Consider the following 18990-nt stretch of genomic DNA (forward strand, 5'->3'; position numbering starts at 1 on the left):
TGCACAGTTCATCTAACTGTTGTTGTAGGCTAGGAAAACAACCCTTTCCTACCCCCAGTATCCAGTAAGATTGTCACATAAATCCTTTCCCTTTGAAGTCAGAGAAAGAAAAGTGCACATCAAACTGCCTCAGAAGACAGAGCCTAACATTTGACTCTGTCTTTGAATGCGCAGCAAATGTGAAAAGATGAGAATAAGATTTACAGGCCTGTTAACAGAAAGGAGTACTCGTGGAAGGAAACAAGGGGATTTGATGTGAAAAGGCTTTGCTCCTTAGGAGCCTGTCACCCTGGACAGTCTAAAATAAATAAAGCCAACACATAGAAAGACAGAAAGTGTGAGTTACAAAGCCAATGGTAAGCAATGGGTGGATTGCATTCCCAGGGAAGCTTTACGAATGTCCCAAAGATGTCTTTAGCAAGACCGACAGCTGCACAGTCTGGTAGGCTTCGACCTAAAGATGAGCAATTAGCCCATAAAAAGTGTATTCTAGAAAAACACTAATTACATCGAACATTCACATTGGTACTTTTTAAAGTATTTGACACAGGATGTCCATGCAAAATGCTGGGCATTGTTTTAAAACTAGAATGCATGAAAGCCTCTCAAGAGAAGGTCAGGAAAGGGAAAATTCAATTTCAAAGAGATTTATAGAAAACAGGTGACCAGGTTAAAAAACACAGAAGAGACAACATCTCTTCGTACATTGGTGATAGGGGGAGGTAGATTTGTAAGACTGAAGTAAACAAACAATGGTACAGCGAAGAGGTTGCCCTATTTTTAAAGAACACGTTTGCATGCTCCTGGAAAGCTCCAATTAGCACTTTCCCAAAGCAGGCTTCTTGATGTTGAGGTGGGAACAGTGGTCCCTTGTGTCAGACATAAGTCATGGCTGGAGCAGTCCTCTGTGCTAAAAGCCGTAACTACAGGACCCTTTTGCTTTAGAAGGCTGCAGTACCTCAAGCTCTTACTAGAAGTTCCTTGTGTAGATGCAAATGCTTCCTTTAGTAGGTTGCAAAATGTTAAGCTGCTATTTGAGGTCCTTGAGTGTAGTACCTTAAGCTGTTTCTAGAGGTCTCTTCAGTGGGACACAAGGTATTTTTGTCTGACTCTTCAAGGTGTTTCTACTTCATGAACCACTTAAACTAATTGCAGGCCGTAGTACCTTATGCCATACCTAGACATCCCTTGTGTCTTAGACACATTCCTGGTCTATCAAGCTACAACATGTTGAGTTGCCACTAGAGTTCCCACCGTTTTCCATCACTGCCTCGGAATGGCAGGATGATATAGAATTATGAACTATCAAGGTATTATTTTCTTGAAAATACAAAGAACAATGACAAATTCTCAACTGCGCTTTTATTTTAAAGTAGACAAATCACTGAGGAGTGGATTCAACATATACATTTGCATATTAAAGTTTGCAAGTTTAATGATTTTTGTTTGATTGTTATGGCCAAACTAAATACTGGTGATAGACATTATAGAGACTTTTGGGGAAAACATTCAGTTGTTTCTTTTTTAAAGAGGGACACAAACGAGGGAAGTAAAAGGAGCGAGAAAACCAACACATAGATGGGAAGGAGGAAGGGCCATGCACTCCCACGGGGTGCTAAAATCGAAATGCTACTGAAACATGCAAAGGAAAAGTAGTTCACTGACATCAGCAATGGAACTCATCCGCAATGGAAGATTTCAACCTATCCCATCAAATCATGGTGGCATCAAAATGCTCCAGAAGCAGTACAAACGCAAGAAAAGGGATTCCTTCTAATAACAGAACCAACTTTTGGAGGACATTTCTGGCTTTGCTGTTATACTGGAGTTTGGAAGTGCTACTGAAAGTGGCAGGCCCTATCTTCATACCAAACAAACTATTAAGTTGTCGCCAAGAACACCTGCCTTTGACGTCTACAGGTTGTTCTCCAGACACCGCCTCTGTGTAGAGAGACATTTCTCACATTAGGGTCATCCCCCCATCCTGGACAACACCCACAACAGAGACACAAAGAGGAAAGACGTTATTGCACCGGGCTTTCATCAGTCAAATTGAATGAGTAGTCAGGAAAAGACAAAAAGCAGGTCTCACTTAAAGGTTTTCTCACTTTCCACAACAGAGACTGTCGTCCCATTGCACACCCTGGCCTTCCACCAAATAGACCAACCAAAATACCTCATTGAATAGTTATGTCTCCAATTCTTTCACCTCAGTGTATAGGTTTCTTCCCTCCAGCTAGAGAAGTGTAAGCAATACACTTCCACTATCTGGGAACCAGGTCTTCATCTCCCTTCTTATGTGGGGTCAGTCTAGGGGCAATCAAATGGATGCCACCGGCCCCCAATACTCTGGCTCACTTACACATGCCCTGCAATAACTGCACACGTGGCTGGGTGAGCATTCAGAAGCAACACTTTATAAGAATGGACCAGCTGGCCTCCACTCTAGTGATCCTAGTAAAAAGGTCTGGCCTCATTATTGATCCATAAAACATGGTATGCTGCCACCACTGCTGTATATGCTAAACCCACTTATTGGGAGTCTAGTCCTCCATCTCAAATGACAGCATACTTTGAATCCAACCTGCAGGTCACAAGGCAAGTCCAGAACCTCACATATTCAGGGACAGACGTAGGCCTCAGCACCCACGCTAGATTAGCATGATTGTAGGTCAGAACTAAAAAAGAATACCAGATACACAGTCAGTCACACAGGGTAGGCGAACATGCATGGCATGCCATGCTGGAGACAAACCTATCCCAAAACAGAGGCACAGATTTTATTCTATACAAAGCAACTGGCCCTCATAATGACCCATGTTGTATGCTGGGTCCAGCAACAGTACTTTCTGCCTCCAGATGGATTAAAAGTAACACAGCAGTATCATAGGTTTGCAGTATGCTACATGGCTATTTTTCCTGCTGCAAACAGGAACACGCATTTACAATGCAATGGTCTCGTCTTTATTAAAGTTAGAGCTATTGGCATTGCAAATGTCATTTTTTTCATTTATTGTTTTTTTTAAACCGATAAATATATGGTATTGTCATTTACAATGGCAATAGGTAAGCATTAGAGAGTATTAGAGAGTAATAGCTTAATCTCTCGCAATTGCAAGACCTATTGCATTTGCACCCACACACACACACAGCCACACACACAGAGCCACACACACAGAGCCCCACACACACAGAGCCACACACACACACAGAGCCACACACACACAGAGCCACACACAGACAGAGCCACACACAGACAGAGCCACACACAGACAGAGCCACACACACACAGAGCCACACACAGAGCCACACACAGACACAGAGCCACACAGAGCCACACACACGCTAGCTCTAAAGTAATTGAAGTGCTGATCTCTAATACCTAGTTTTGTTATTTGTTTTATATCTCGCATTGACGTACATGCACTTTGTATTGTCAGAACTGTCTCCAGCTAAGACCAATCAACTGTTTTACATGATTATATTCTTTCACATGCGGAACTACTCGAATAGATTATACTACATATTTGTGATAGGCCATACCCGTGCATCTTTTACCCAACCATGTTTATTTTATGTATCCACCCTTGCTCCATTTTTTGCAATCGGTTTTAGATCACAACCAGGGAACAGAGGCAAGAAAAACGAGCATAACCAGGGGGCAGAGGCAAGAAAAGTGAGCACAACCAGGGAACAGAGGCAAGAAAAGCGAGCACTACCAGGGAACATAGGCAAGAAAAGCGAGCAAAACCAGGGAACAGAGGCAAGAAAAAACGATCACAATCTGGGAACAGAGGCAAGAAAAACGATCACAATCAGGGAACAGAGGCAAGAAAACAATCACAACCAGGGGGCAGAGGCAAGAAAAACTAGCACAACCAGGGGGCAGAGGCAAGAAAAGCGAGCACAGCCAGGGAACAGAGGCAAGAAAAACGATCACAACCAGGGAACAGAGGCAAGAAAAACTATCACAACCAGGGAACAGAGGCAAGAAAAGCGAGCACAACCAGGGAACAGACACGGTGGCTATATTGGACGGATACACTTAAAACAGTACACCTATGGGAACTATGTGTGAAATGCCTTATAAGTGGATGCTTATTATGTGGGAAGCACCAGAGGTGTGTGTTTGTAATATTAACATTGTCTGCTACAGTGAAAATGGCATAGCATTATTGTGTGTGCGAGTGAGTGTGTATGTTATTTGTGGTATGGGGTATATGGTAGACTGTCTGTGATGTGACACTTCTGTGAAGACCTTAGGTGAGTTTTGTGTGGACAACCCCATGTGCTTTAAATGTACATATCCGGTAATCTGAAAAGATCATAAGTGTGTGTCTATCTTATGTAAAACCCTTCACTCCTCTCCTCTGTTTGAAATAGGTGTTGACACAGACGTGGCTTAAACCTAGAGAATCCTTGGCGGATTTATTTTGCCCTCTTATTACGATAGAACGGGGCATGTCATGTGGGAACCTCGCGTTCCTGCGTTATATGGAAAACGTGGTAGAGGTGTTTCTCTGGTGTATGGAGAGTTGTGTGGTAAACATTAAAGATGTGGACGTGGGTCACTCTCTGTGGGAACCCGGGGGTTCATATGTGTGGCACTACCAAGTTTCTCATTTTAAGACTTATGCGGCATAAGGCCTCGGCCATGGGTTGTGTGCTGGGACAGAGGGGGTGGCTCTGAGCAAACCAAGTGCCCTGGCATGGGAGCCCTAACGTGGTTTATGTAATGGGAACAGCGCTACCCGCCCCCTCCGGCGCATGCGGTCGCCCTGTCCCGTTTACTGGATATTTACATGTTTATTGCTTGCCTTCTCGCTCTCTCTCTTTAAAAAGGGACAGCAACTGAGGTGCTTTACTGCTAACCCTAGCGGTCTGGGACTAGCGTGCAAGTGCTGCGCGTCGAAGAGCCCTGCTCCTGCCGGTGGCAGCAACGGAGAGACTAACGGGAGAGGCAGGCACATAAATACCAGCCACACACATACAGGAGCACAACACTTGCGCGCACACACACAGGTCCACAGTCACACACGCAAGAGGAACTTGTGAAGACGTCAAGCAGGCAGGCTCAGACAGGCACCTATTACAGGTGCAGAGACAGGCACATGTTACAGATGCAGACAGGCACAGGCACATATTACAGGCGCAGACAGAGACAGGCACGTATTACAGGCGCAGACACATGCACGTATTCCAGGCACGGACTCAGGCGCAGACAGGGACATATTACGGGCGCAGACAGACATAGGCACATGTTACAGACGCAGATCGACATGGGCACATGTTACAGGCGCAGACAGACAAAGGCACATATTACAGGTGCAGACATATGCAGGTTACAGGCGCAGACAGACACAGGCACATATTCCAGGCGCAGACACAGGCACTTATTCCAGGCGCAAACACATGCACGTTACAGGCGCAGACACAGGCACATATTCCAGGCGCAGACACAGGCACGTTACAGGCGCAGACAGACACAGGCACATATAACAGGCGCAGACAGACACAGGCACATATAACAGGTGCAGACAGACACAGGCACATATTACAGGTGCAGACACATGCACGTTACAGGCGCGGACAGGCACGTATAACAGGCGCAGGCACAGGCCCCCGTCCCCGGCACAGCCCCCCACTTACCGACGCCGGCGCGGCTCCCGACGGCTGGGCCCAGCGGGGACATCTGGTGGGCCGGGCCCTTGGGGCCCTCGTTGAGCAGGGACGAGCTGGAGTCGGACTCCAGGGACTAGCAGGAGGGTTGGTCGTGCGGCGGCCCCTCAGCCGGCAGCGGGTAGGGCTCGTACCTGCCTGCCGCCCAGCAGCCCCCCCGGGCTCCAGGGGCAGGAGGCCGCCATCCCCCCGCTTCAGGCCGGGGCTCTCGGCGCACGGCTCGTGGTAGAAGCACGTGCTCTCCTCCACCTGGGCCAGCTCGCAGGCGCGGCCGAACAACGGGCCGAGGTAGGGCTGGGCATATCCGTTGCAGGGCTCGGGGGGCGCCAAGGGCAGGGAGCAGACATGGTCCCTGCGGGGGTAGGAGAGGGGCGGCAGGCCGGGCAGCTGCTCCCCCAAGGCGTGTAAGTTGGGGAAGTAGAAGGTGTCGCCGGTGTGGATGTTCACCAGAGGTCCCACAAAGCCCGGGTTCAGCAGATTGTGCTTGCCCATTTCCGCGGGCCTGCCCGAGCCTTCTACTTTATTTCCATCTGACATTAAACATAGTTAAACCTGGAGGTGCCCCGAATGGCTCCCGGGCTTCACGTGGGCCCGGGCCTCAGACCGCCTCCCCCTGCTCAGCTCAACGGCCTCCCCAACACTTCACTGACCGCCCGGAAAAGCATCCTTCCTGCTACAGCCTATTTCACCAAGGGCGTAGAGCTAGTGGAAAAGTGTACAGGGCAGCAAGAAAAACCGCGGCGAGGACCCAGGGGCCAGGAGGATTGGAGGACACCACCCGCTCCAGGGCACCGAGGACACACCTTGGAGATCTGCTCCAGGGCGAACGCCGCGTCGCAGTAGCTCGGCAGCTGAAGGTACTTCGGGTCCAGGGGCAGCCGGTCCTTCTCGGTCACGGCCGGGGTATCGGGGGAGGAGGAGCCAGCGGAAGGCGGGCACACACAGAGCCCAGCAGCAGCCTTCCGCTGCATCGAAGGAGCACAACAAGAAAAAAAACGATCTGGGGCAGGCGTAGGGCTTGTGAGCAGGCTGACGCCCCTCCCTGCGGCAGCCTCGCAGACCCGACCTGCCTGCACGGCATCTCCGCTCTGAGGTCCGCTCTGAGAAACCATAAAGAGCTCAGACGACAAAAAAAAAAACGCTCCATGCGTTCGCCATTTCTCACTAAGCCCCGTCCTTTGCAGACTGGGGGGGCGTGTTTTCCTTTCTCCCCTCTTCCCATTGGCTAGAATGTAAACAACGGCCGTGTTTTGACTTCTTCTTGTTTACATTCCAACCAATGGGAATAGGAGAGAAAGAAGCGAAAAAACACACCCCTCAATCCGAAAAAGACGGGGCTTAAATTGACAAACAAACCTCTTCTCCAATGGCTGGCCGCCGTTTAGGAAGCCAGCCAATGGAGAAGAGGGTCGGGTTTAAGCTCCATACTAAAACATAAAATCTCGCAAGCGCAGCCTACGCTAGCCGAGACCTAAAAATGACTGTTTGCAGGCAAACTGTCTACATGAAACTCCAAGGAAAAATATTGAAAAAGGTGAGGGAATTGCTGTTTTGGTGTCTTGAAAAACATGTAATGATTTAGTATGGTAAGGCGTAGCAGACAGGGCTATGAATCCAGATATTTTTCCAAGTAATGCTATGATTCCATTTCAGTAGACATTAGCAGTTTGACATTATTTTTTCAGTACATCACATTCTACAGAAACAGGGCAACTTGGATGCATATTAGATGCCCTACTACAGTGTTTGATTGATTCCCCTCCATTTGAAGGACACAATCAACATGGTGTAAAATAAAAATGTAATCGGGAGTATTTCAGCCCTTCTCTGATACCTACAGTACATGGACATAATCCAGCCCAGCCATAATGGGACCTTTATTGGTGTATCATCATAAACAAGTGGGCGTTTTGTAAACACTGTAAGGAAGATGATTAATAAAAATGACATGACTGCCATGTTCTTCCAGGACTGTCCTTCCTGACAAAGAATTCCCTGACATTAGTTGTACAATAATACAGTCTGAAACAAATAATTACAGTACAGCATGTGTTCAAAAATGCTAAAGGCGATACAATCATCATACTTTAGTTGCCAATGTTCCCTCACTGACCCCTGTTGGAAGCTGCTCTGGAACACATGACAAATCAAGAGACCCACTATCAGGCCTAGGGGAGGAACAAAAAGGCCATGACTCCAGAAGAATGTGAAGTTAGGCCCATTTGACTACAGTGTTTACTGTAAATCCACATTATCTAATGCTGCTCTATTGTTTAGTGATTAAGGACCTAATTTATGTGTTGGCAGACAGGGAACTACGTCGCAGTGGCAACAGTGTTCCTCCCCTGCCAACATAGTGGTCCACCCGCTCGATTTTAATGTGGCTGGGCCATGGCCCTGCATTGTAAGGGCTGTCGGAGGTGGACTTCTAATTCCACCCACCTGATTTAGATAGGTGGAATTAAAATATCAGTTTTCACTGCCCGTCACGCCAGGAAAACCCTGACGTAAGGGGCAGTGAAAACTGCTAAATGCTGTATTCGCTATGGGAGAGGACTCCCATAGTGAGAGGAGCATTTTCTTTTTGAAAATAAAACAGTTTGCTGCGGGGATCTGTCATGTTGACGAGCCCTGTACCAAACTGCAGCAAGCATTGACAGGAACCGCCATGCTTCAGAAATTAACGCCATTGTGGCATAGGCAGGTGGCATCTCTGTCGGGTTGACGGAGTAATTTACTCCATCACCCTGACGGAGAATTGGGCTGCCCACCTCACTATAACTCGGGCCTTTAATCTCTATTGAAGTCTTAAAGTATGAATGTATATAGTATAAACCTAGCCAAAAGTCAGGGCATCACTGTACAGTCACAATCATAAAGACAACAAGTGATCGGAGAGGTAGCTGTGTTGCAGATGGTTAAAACATTGTCATGTAGTTTTATTTTAAGTCTTGTCTTCAACTTGTTCCTAATTTGGAGCAGAGTTTGGGTGGTACTAATGGATATGTGAATGTTGTTCCAGATCCTGAGTGCATAGATGAAACTGGCCTGCCTTGTTTTTTTTCACTTCTCAGTCTACAGTCTGTTGGTGTCTTTACTCTGTGTGTGCTGAGAACCCTTGAGGTTGAGGGTCTCTGCAAGATAAGCAGGGTTGCTGGTCCTGATGGCTTTGTAAAATTATGCAGCGGATTTTGAAGATGATATAGGATGGAAAAGGGGGCCAATGGAGTTCCATTAGGATGTGATCATATTTCTTCAGGCCATAGAGACATGCTGCAGCATGTAGGGTGCACTTACTGGGTGCCAGTGTGGAGTCTAGTACGGCACGGAGCAGGGTGCGGGTCATGATCACCATTCAGATATAATAGTACCAGGGCTTGAACAGCGGTTCTTTAGAAAAAAGAGCTGGTAATCAGTGAAAGCAGAGGTTCAAAACTATCAAGGTTCATATCATTGAGCCAGGTTTGTACTGTTTCCTGTTTCTTGCTCTTGGGAAATAACTGGAATTCTCTCTTGTTTAGTTAAGCTGCAGGTAGGTGCTGGGTATTGAACACTAGGTGATATCCAGGTAGTGTTTGAGGCATTGGATATCAATAACAGATGATACTGCCAAGTAGATAGATCACCAGGCCACTCCATGTAAAGGTTAAAAATGACAGGAGGGAGTGTGGAGCCCTGGGGGTACCTAGCAAGTGATTCAAATGTTACGTGTCCTGTAGGTGGCTGTTTGATCAAACTGATATGTGTTAAAAAGGTAGGAGAAGAACCAGTGAAGGACATTGTCGGTGAATCCCATTCGAGACTCCAAGGTGCAAAAATAGCTTAAACGCCAGCAATATCAGAAGACAAGGGTCATTTTCATCTGTGGTCAAGAGGGCATCTTCTATGATGTGAAAGGTAGCGGCCTCCATGCTGTTGGGGATGCTTAGTATTAATGTGATGTTGGAGTTTAACACAGACTGCCTTTCAATAATCTTACAGATGAGTGATAAGCCAATAGTTGGAATGATTATCATGGTCTCAAGAAGATTTAATTGAGGTTGGGAGGATTTGGCCTCTCTTGAGAGTTTCTAGGAAGATGCCTTCAGTGAGGGAAACATTGACAATGGTGAGTAGGGGTAAGAGAACGTCCCCGGTGAAAGCTTTGAAGAAGGACAGGAATAAGACATCTTCATAAGAAGTGGCTTTAAGAGAGTTGAGTATGTTAGCGAGATCTGTGAAACACTAGGCATTAAAGGCTGACCATTGCAGGATTCTACAGGAAGGGGAGGCATAACCTATGAAGCAAGCTTGGTGTTGTCAATGTGTTGTTGGATCTTCCGTATTTTTTCACTGAAGTAGAGGCTGATGGCATTGTACTTTTCTGGGGGTGAGGAATAGATGGGTCTGGTAGGGTATTTCTTGCAGAGATATATTGTCTTGAAAAGCATTTTGCTTCTGTTGGTGGCTTTATTGATGGTATTGGTATGTTACTTTCTTTTGGCTGATGAGATGAGCTATATCATTCTGTCTTTTCTCAATTTTCTTTACTTTCTGAGGATGGTTCATTTTTTTGTCAGTAAGGGTTATAGAGTGCCAGGGTGCTAAAGTCTTTGGCCTGCATTTGCATGCTTAAATTGGTTCACACAGTTTTCCAAAAATGTGCTGAAGTTGTTTAGAAGGTTGTTGGCATCGGACACAGAGTTGATAGGGTGGGAGATTAATTCAAGAATTAAGTTGTCTATGAAGAAGTTTTTGAAGGTTTGTTCTCCTCTTTTGTGGTGGACGTGATTTGTTGGTAAGACACTGACCAGGAAGATAGGGATGGCAAATTGATCAGTCCAGTGCAGGGGTGGGGTGGTTTGCACTGGATTGTTGATTATGTTGAGAAGACAAAGTCAAAGATGTGGCCTTTGAAGTGTGTTTGGTTGTGTAACATGCTGTACCACCTAGAGTGTTCTCTGGGAGGCTGAAGTCACCCAAGAGGGAGGTGCGAGCAGGTCAGATGGATGAGGTGGTGAGGAGATCTGAGTAATCATCATTGTTCTTTTTCTGCCCAAGAGGTCTGTAGACGAGATGGGACGTGGTGGTCTGATTTTCAGATCATGAGAAATGGATGTTAGCAGCTCCATAGAGTTGAGTATTACTTGCTCGCCTGCGTTACAGGCCCAAGAAGACTTATGGATGACAGGGAGGCATACTACCGTCTTACGTGTGCAGTCCACACAATGAATGCTGCAGTCTTTGGGAAAGAGGATATCTTTGATGTGTGAGGATGTGGGGTGAACCATGTTTCTGTAAGGAAGAGGGTGTGAAGCTTGTGATGAGGGCTGCGATGCCTGGTGCGTGGAGTACTGCAGAGTGTATGTTAATGAGTTGGAATGGGAGTTCTGTAGATTGAGGCGGTGTAGTTGTAGGTAGGATGTTCACGAGTTTGGGTGTATGGGTTGTGCGACTACTGTATTAGTCTCTGGATCCTGGTCATCTAGGTTTTGGTGAGATTATAGGGCATGGCAGTATGGGGTGCTGGGTGAGCCACATGGTTTTAGATTACATTGTAAGTTTCAGTGGGACGGGGATCTGTCCCAAGACCCATTCTGGCCCAAACAGGTGATGGCCTTGTCTGTGTCTTACATTGGCAGCAGATGCCCAGGAGATAGAACACTATAGAGTTGGCTGAAGCAAGGAGAAGGCAGGAAGGGACGTCACTTTCTCTGCAGATGGATGATGAGGAATGCAGTGATGTCACTGCCTGTGCAGATGGGTGAGAGCAAATGAAGTCCTCTACATTTGCTTCTTCTTTTAATTATGGCTTTAGAGGGAAACCTGTTATGTAACTTCATGTGCAGATGGATGATGGAAAACCTCATGTGCAGACGGGCGAGGGTGAAATCCCTTCACAAGTCCGTCATGCTGTTCTTTAGCTGCTAGATGTGACATACTTTAGAGCAGGAGTGTCCAGTGTCACTATCAGAGCCGGATCCATGTTAGGTTTTCAGGATATTCAATCAAGATACATTTACGTATAATGAATCCTTGTATAGTCAGTGTTAGAAATGGTGGTCTCTAGTTGGCAGTGGCTTGCACCCTGTCCAAGTAGGGACCCTTCCTTCTAGTCAGGGTAAGGGGATTACACACCCAATATAACCCCTGCTCACCCCGTTGGTAGCTCAGGACTCTGGCTGTAGCAATTTTTCAGCTGCATGGCAAGCGCTGCCTTGATTCTTTGGAAAAACACAGGTGCTGAAGAGCATTGCATGGTTTTTCAGTCTTCTTTGCAGAAAAAATACCTCCAAAGGCCAAGAACTAGTATTGGCACAACTTAGCAGGTCAAACTCCCTGCAGAGATTTCCAGGGTCTGCAGGTAAAGTCTTTGATGGCCCTGACTCTTCATAACAGGAGACAAGCCCACACAAGCCCTTGGAGAACCTTGGCAAGCAGGATACAAAAAGCAAAGTCCAATCGTTTTACTGTCCAAGACAGAAGCAGCAGGCCAGCACAGCAATAAGTAGAGTAGCAGTTGCCCTTCTACAGGTTCTACAGCTCTTCTTCTTGGCATAATCTCCTCTTGGTCCAGAAGTCTTCTAAAAATGTAATGTCATAGCTCCAGTACTTATACTGGTGTCTGCCTTTGAAGTAGGCAAACTTTAAAGGATAGTCTTTGTAGTGCACACAGACCTGCCTTTCCCTGACCTGGCTCCAGACACACCATAGGGGGGTGGAGACAACTTTGTGTGAGGACAGGCACAACCCTATTCATGTGTCACTGACAACTCCTCCCACCACTCTATCTCAGGAAGACCAATCCACCTGGTAATAGGCTATCAAGATTTGCAGGGCACACCTCATCCCTATTTCTTCCCAATTGGAAGTACAAATTGTAAGAGGTTACAAGCCAGTTTCAATGACAAGCTCTGGGAGATATAGTCCTTGCAATAGTGAAAAATGAAATTTGCAGTATTTCACTATCAGGATATGTAAAACACACCAGCACATATCCTACCTTCTAAGTGCACCACACCCGGCCCTTGGGGCTACACTGGGCCCACCTTGGGTTGCCTTACATGTAGTAAAAGGGAAGGTTTATGTTGACATGGCAGTTTAAAACTGCACTCACAGACACTGCAGTGGCAGATCGGAGAAATATTTTCAGGGCTACTCATGTGGGTGGCACAATCAGTGCCTCAGGCCCACTGGAAGCATTTGAATTATAGGCCATGAGCACACACAGTGCACTTTACTAGGGAGACATGTTGTCTGTGCTACTCGTGTGGGTGGCACAATCAGTGCTGCAGGTCAACTAGTAGCATTTGAATTATAGGCCCCGGGCACACACAGTGCACTTAACTATGGTCACACCAGTGACTCAAATATGCCAATCATGGATAACCAATTACCAATACAATTTAGACAGAGAGCATATGCACATTAGCACTGATGAGCAGTGGTAAAGTACTCAAAGTCCTAAAACCAACAAAAACAGGTCAGAAAAAAATATAAGGAAGGAGGCGAAAAGTTTGGAATATCCCTGCAAAAAGGGTCAAGTCAAACAGTCAGTAGTTATCCTGAAATTCTACTGACTATAGCAAGGGGATTCCCCGTAATGCCATGAGAATAGGAGGATGAAATACGTCTCATATATATTCTAAGCTGGGGATCAGAATTGTTTCCATACAGTAGAAATAGGTCAAATCGTAGCTTTTTTCACTGTGGAGGTTCATACCAAATGTATTATTCTTACATTCACCGTTATTAGGACAACAAGGTAGCATCAAAAGAGATTCATGTGGAAGTAATATTTATATAACACATTTTATTAATTAGTCAAACAACATAAAATATGTGTAGATCCTTGTAGATTATGATTACTCTTAAAGCACCCTACAGAATTCACATTGTTTAGGTACTAATTGCTAAAATGAGGGTATATAATATTGTGTAGACAAATCAATTATCAATTTTATTTTACTTTCTGGGAGTTCCTTTAAAATACTTCGTAGGTCCAATAATCCCCTTATGATGTCGGCACATTTCAGATAGAGAATAACTTTCAAGGCCTCCTCAGGAAAAATTCTATCAAGGGACCCTAGTGTTTTGATTTTTGCTTGCCATGTACGCATGACTGCAGGTTTTTCGATTACTAACCACAATTCTTAGTTGTATTGCTAATCTTTCTTGGAAATACCAAACATTCAGGACGAGGCTCTCTCACGAGGAAGATTTAAATGAAGACTTATGAATTAAGCTTTTGGCTACACATAAGCTGACATTGCATGAATATAATGATTTAGCTGTAGGATAATAAATCATGTTTTAGTAACATCATAAAGTCAATTCTAATTTTAATTTTTACAAAACGATTCGAAAACAGGCAAGAGATAATTTGTCAATGTTAAATTTTTATTCAACAAGAAATTCTGTGTGTGTTAGTGGTTGTCTTCAGTTCAGCTATTCCAGACATCGTATTTCTCACTAAACCAGAGAATTCCTGTGATTGTTCTCACTGATAGGAGAGAGAAGACCCCTACAATGTCAAAAGGGGTAAATTACATCACGAAGACTTGAAAACAGAGTTATTAGACGGTTGCAAGTAGGTGTGATCTTTCTTAATCTTTCATCGGGGAAGGGACAGGAGCCTGAAAGGCTGCAAATCCCAGGGGAAAGGGAGGGAGTACAGAAGGCTTAAAAAAATACCAGGATAATTTCAGTACCATAATATTTTGTTAGAGGCCATTTGAATGTGGTCATACTTTGATCAGCTTATAAAAGGGAAACCTCTCATTGCTCCTTTCAATAGCCTCATTCAACTACCCAGATTCAATTATAATAAAACAGTGGCAGATCCATAACTTTGTTCTGTCTACTGGTACCAAGACCCCTTGGTACATCAAATGTTGTCTAGCTAGTATCCATAAGGGATAGAAAAGCTTCTAGAGAAAGCAGGTTGTATTTCTAAACTGAGTCAATTAGAAACGTTCCACCTTTATTTGTGCTATTTGAAGACCAAACATTCCTGCAGGAAGTCTGACCGCCATCTGTGAGAAAACATTCTTTGGCACCAGTGTGGGGCCCTTACTCTTTGAGTGAAAGGGTGCATAAAGCATACCAGACCAGCTTATGGAGTGAGAGACCTACTACAACATTCCAAGAAGGCCAAGTTCGTTTGCCTCAGTGTACAGTGCAAAAAATAAAGATGGTCCTTAACCGGGCACCAAAGTTTATTGGTGTTACAAATTGGACCAAATTGAAATTTCGATGGCAAAGTCAACGCCACCATTGCACCCTGCTTGCACACCCTGACGTTGCTGGGGGAAATCTTCCAAAGGCTCTCTAGCAACATCAGTAAAACTGTCTCTCACGGTCTGGTCACCAGAAAGTTGGAACATGGGATTACCCTCTATCTACACTGGGATCATCAAGGAACTCACTAGAAGACTACAAACAATCCAGAACTTGGCAGCCAGATTAATCTCAACCTCCGACAGAGAACTCACGTAATACGACATCTCGGGGAACCATACAGGCTCCGATACACAAACACCCTCAATTCAAACTCCTCACACCCACATGCAAGGCATTACACAACTCAGGCTCCACCTACCTGAACAGTCACATTTCCTTCCACCAACCACATGGACACCTCAGCATCACAGGACTTATACTTTCACACATCTCATGCATACACAGAAACAGATCAGGAGGATGAGTGTTCTTTTGCATGTGCCCTGAAAGCGTGGAATGGCCCCCACTCCACATCAGAGCCTCCTCCTCTCTTTCGGAATTCCACAAGAAGCTGGAGGAAGGGCTTTTCAAATAACCAACCTACCATAGGCAGGGCCTGCCACACACACTTTCTCACCACCAGGATATCCTTATGGGTGATAGTGCTCTTCACAAATACACTTAACATAATATAGAACAAGTACTGTGCAGCACCTATTGATATGATGCCTGTCCACAGAAACCGAAGTCTAAACATCCTTCAAAAACTGAATTTGATGGAGAGTGCATAGTCAATCCCACTTTTGGAAGTGTGATGCTGTTGGAGAACCTCAGTACCAATAACTGACAGAAAAGATTGCATTTGTCAATCAATCTGTCTCACTTCCAGCTTCAGTCTCAGGGAGTATATGGATAGCTCAGAGCCTTTTCTTCAGCTTAATACATTCTTAACCCTGTCAAGCCAATCTGATGATATCATCAACTATAATGTACATAGTGCTGGTATTTTAGGACACTGAGCTCCTCTAAGTCATATTGTATGGGTGAGCTAAATCTTTTAGCCCAACCCCTCTCATTTTCAAACCATATTTTTGTTGAATGTAATGGATACATTCTTACTATTTTTGACATATCCTTTACCTTAATATTGTCTTTGTCTGTCCTTGGTTTCTGAAACAGGGAACAGCATTAGAAAGTTACAGAATTGTTTAATCATTATATGTGAATTAGTCTTCCCATCTCAAAAGTGTACTATATGTCCACATTGAACTCCATGGGCTTCTCAGCCTTATTAATAGTGTCTATCTTACTAATTGTCAAGCATATTCCCTTGCCAGATCCTACAGTACTGTCTGTGCAGTTACATTATGATGGTACTTTACTTTTCCTCTATCCTCACCAGGATAGTGCACAAATAAAGCAAAACACACTTTGATGCTTTACAGAAAACTGGGAGGCCCTAATAGAGTACAGGTAGAGAAAGAACCCTTTCATTAATTTGTGAAAGTAACAATTATACAACCATAAAAATATCCTGGGGGGATAGGAAATAAAAAGTGAAGAAAGCCACCCAATTCTTGCTGTTGCAAAGTGAACTCCATCAGTGTGGATCCAAGATAAGAAGTGCCAGGACTTGTTTGAGATGTTGTACCCTCGGATTAAAAGATATGCAAGGCAGGTATCCGTGGTTGTGTTTTAAATACCTTTGTCAATAAGCAGTATACCTCTTTTCCCAGAAGTATGTACTCAGCACTGTACTGTTAGAATCATGTAGTGAAACACACATCTTACCCTGCTGGAAACGAGAAAACACATGATCCCCCAGCCATTAGGCGTTTTCTTTAGTCCTAATAGGTGAGAAACCCTATAGAGCAAATGCTCACCCCTGGTGTGCGTTCAGCAACATCAAGTGGAAGAACTGCCTCACCACTGGCCCAATGCTGGTCAAAGACCATGATGCTAGATTGGGGTTGTGGTATTGAGGGATTAAGGTCCGATAGGATTTTCAGTCCAATGTGCATTATATCTCTATTTTTCTTTTTTCTCCTTTCCTTTTCCTGCACCGATATTCCCTGTGTACTCGGCCAAATGCACCACTTATGTCAATGACTAAATAGTATTGTTGACCTTGTAGATGCAGAAATTGAAACTTAAAGTTTTTTTAAAAACTATATTCTCTGCTTATAACTTACTGATGTAATCAGTCCATACCTGGCCTTAGAAAAGAAATGATAGCAAATGTGTTTTTCCACCCACAATTTAGTACAACAATTCTCCAAATTTGTCTTGCATCTTGTTGAAATCGGCATAGTAGGGACCATGCCAATTTTGGTTATGTTTCTGTTGTTTTTTAACGATGCCTTTTCCTTTTTTCGTCAAAACCTGGGTTTCTTTGTTCCAGGTTGTCACGTCGAGCTCTTCACAGAACACACAGGAGGCGGTAAGGTGATCTCTGCATTTCTTTATTATCATGCATACAATCTGGTGGCATCATAGGGCGCGCTCCTGATCCCCTGACCTCCCACGCCCTGCTGGAGAGTGCCCTGACCTGCCCCCTTGACCGGATGTGGTGTCCGGTGTCCTTGTCCCCCTGGGCTCCAAGGTCCTAGTGGTATCCTGTGGGCACGACATCTCCCCCCTCGTTGCAAACAAAATGTCTTGTCCTCGTGATTCATGATGGGAGGGGAGGGGAGGGGAGGGAGAGGGGAGGAGAGAGAGAGAGGGGAAGGAGAGAGAGGGGAGGAGAGAGAGAGAGGGGAAGGAGAGAGAGGGGAGGAGAGAGAGAGAGGGGAAGGAGAGAGAGGGGAGGAGAGAGAGAGAGGGGAAGGAGAGAGAGGGGAGGAGAGAGAGAGAGGGGAAGGAGAGAGAGGGGAGGAGAGAGAGAGAGGGGAAGGAGAGAGAGAGAGAGAGAGAGAGAGAGGGGAAGGAGAGAGAGAGAGAGAGAGAGGAAGGAGAGAGAGAGAGAGAGGAAGGAGAGAGAGAGAGAGAGAGAGAGAGAGAGAGAGAGAGAGAGAGAGAGAGAGAGAGAGAGAGAGAGAGAGAGAGAGAGAGAGAGAGAGAGAGAGAGAGAGAGAGAGAGAGAGAGAGAGAGAGAGAGAGAGAGAGAGAGAGAGAGAGAGAGAGAGAGAGAGAGAGAGAGAGAGAGAGAGAGAGAGTGTCCCCTCACATCTCTTCGATCAGTCTCTTAGTCTTTTTGCATTCTCGCCTTGGTCGCTGTTCTCCGAAGGCGGGTGATGGATCTTCCTGCCACATCTCTCTGGTCTGCTCGTTCTTTGGCGTGGCTCCTTCTTCCGTTTTCACCTCTTTAAAGTGGGAGCTGTTTCTTGTGACCTGGTGTTGGCCAGCAGCAGCCGTGATCATGGGCCCGTTCACTTTCACCACCTTTAGCGGATCCTTTGCGAACGCGCTGTCTGACTTCCTCACCTGCCGCTGTTTCATATACACCATGTCTCCTTCCTCTAACTTGTGAGGCGTGGCATGTCTTTTTTTGATCGGCGTATTCTTTCATTTTTGCTTTCTGTCCCTTGTCTCTGATGGCAATTTCTTTCTGTTCTTCTTTTTCTCCTTCCTTCATCTGCGGCAGTCTTGTTCTGCTCACTCGCCCTAGTACTAGTTCCGCCGGGCACTTCCCTGTGGAACTGTGTGGTGTATTCCGATAGTCCCTGAGTACCTGGCACAGGGCTTGCCCGATCGAAACTTGAGTCAGTTTTGCTCTTTGTACCGCCTTTTTGATGGTCCCCATGAACCGCTCAGCCATCCCATTTGCTTGTGGCCACAGCGGCGTTATTCGTCTGTGGCGTATGCCTAAGTACGCCATGAATCTTTTAAATTCTTCTCCTGAGAACGGTGGGCCATTGTCGGTTTTCAATGTCTGTGGCGAGCCCCATGCTGCAAACATGTCATCTAGCACTGGTAGCGTTGCGTTCGCCGATGTTGACGACACTGTCGTCACTAGGGGAAATCTTGAGTACTCATCTATCACAACCAGAAAGTAGTTTCCTGTTTCTAGCGGCCCGTAGAAGTCTGCTGCCAGCTCGGTCCACACCGCCTGTGGTAGCGGGGACATTTGAAGGGGTTCTGGTTTCGACGGTGGTCCTGTTATTTGACATA

At 45.6% G+C, this 18990-nt stretch overlaps 1 protein-coding gene and 1 pseudogene across 1 annotated transcript in view; both read right to left on the reverse strand.

Moving 5' to 3' along the window:
* The window catches only part of RHOQ (ras homolog family member Q), a 203515-nt gene that overhangs the window by 89239 nt on the left and 95286 nt on the right, over positions 1-18990 (reverse strand). The window lies entirely within an intron of this gene.
* LOC144761436 (homeobox protein Hox-C12 pseudogene) lies at positions 2557-6171 on the reverse strand (annotated as a pseudogene).

The sequence above is a fragment of the Lissotriton helveticus genome, chromosome 6, assembly GCF_964261635.1.
Source record: "Lissotriton helveticus chromosome 6, aLisHel1.1, whole genome shotgun sequence".
NCBI classification, from domain to species: Eukaryota; Metazoa; Chordata; class Amphibia; order Caudata; family Salamandridae; genus Lissotriton; species Lissotriton helveticus.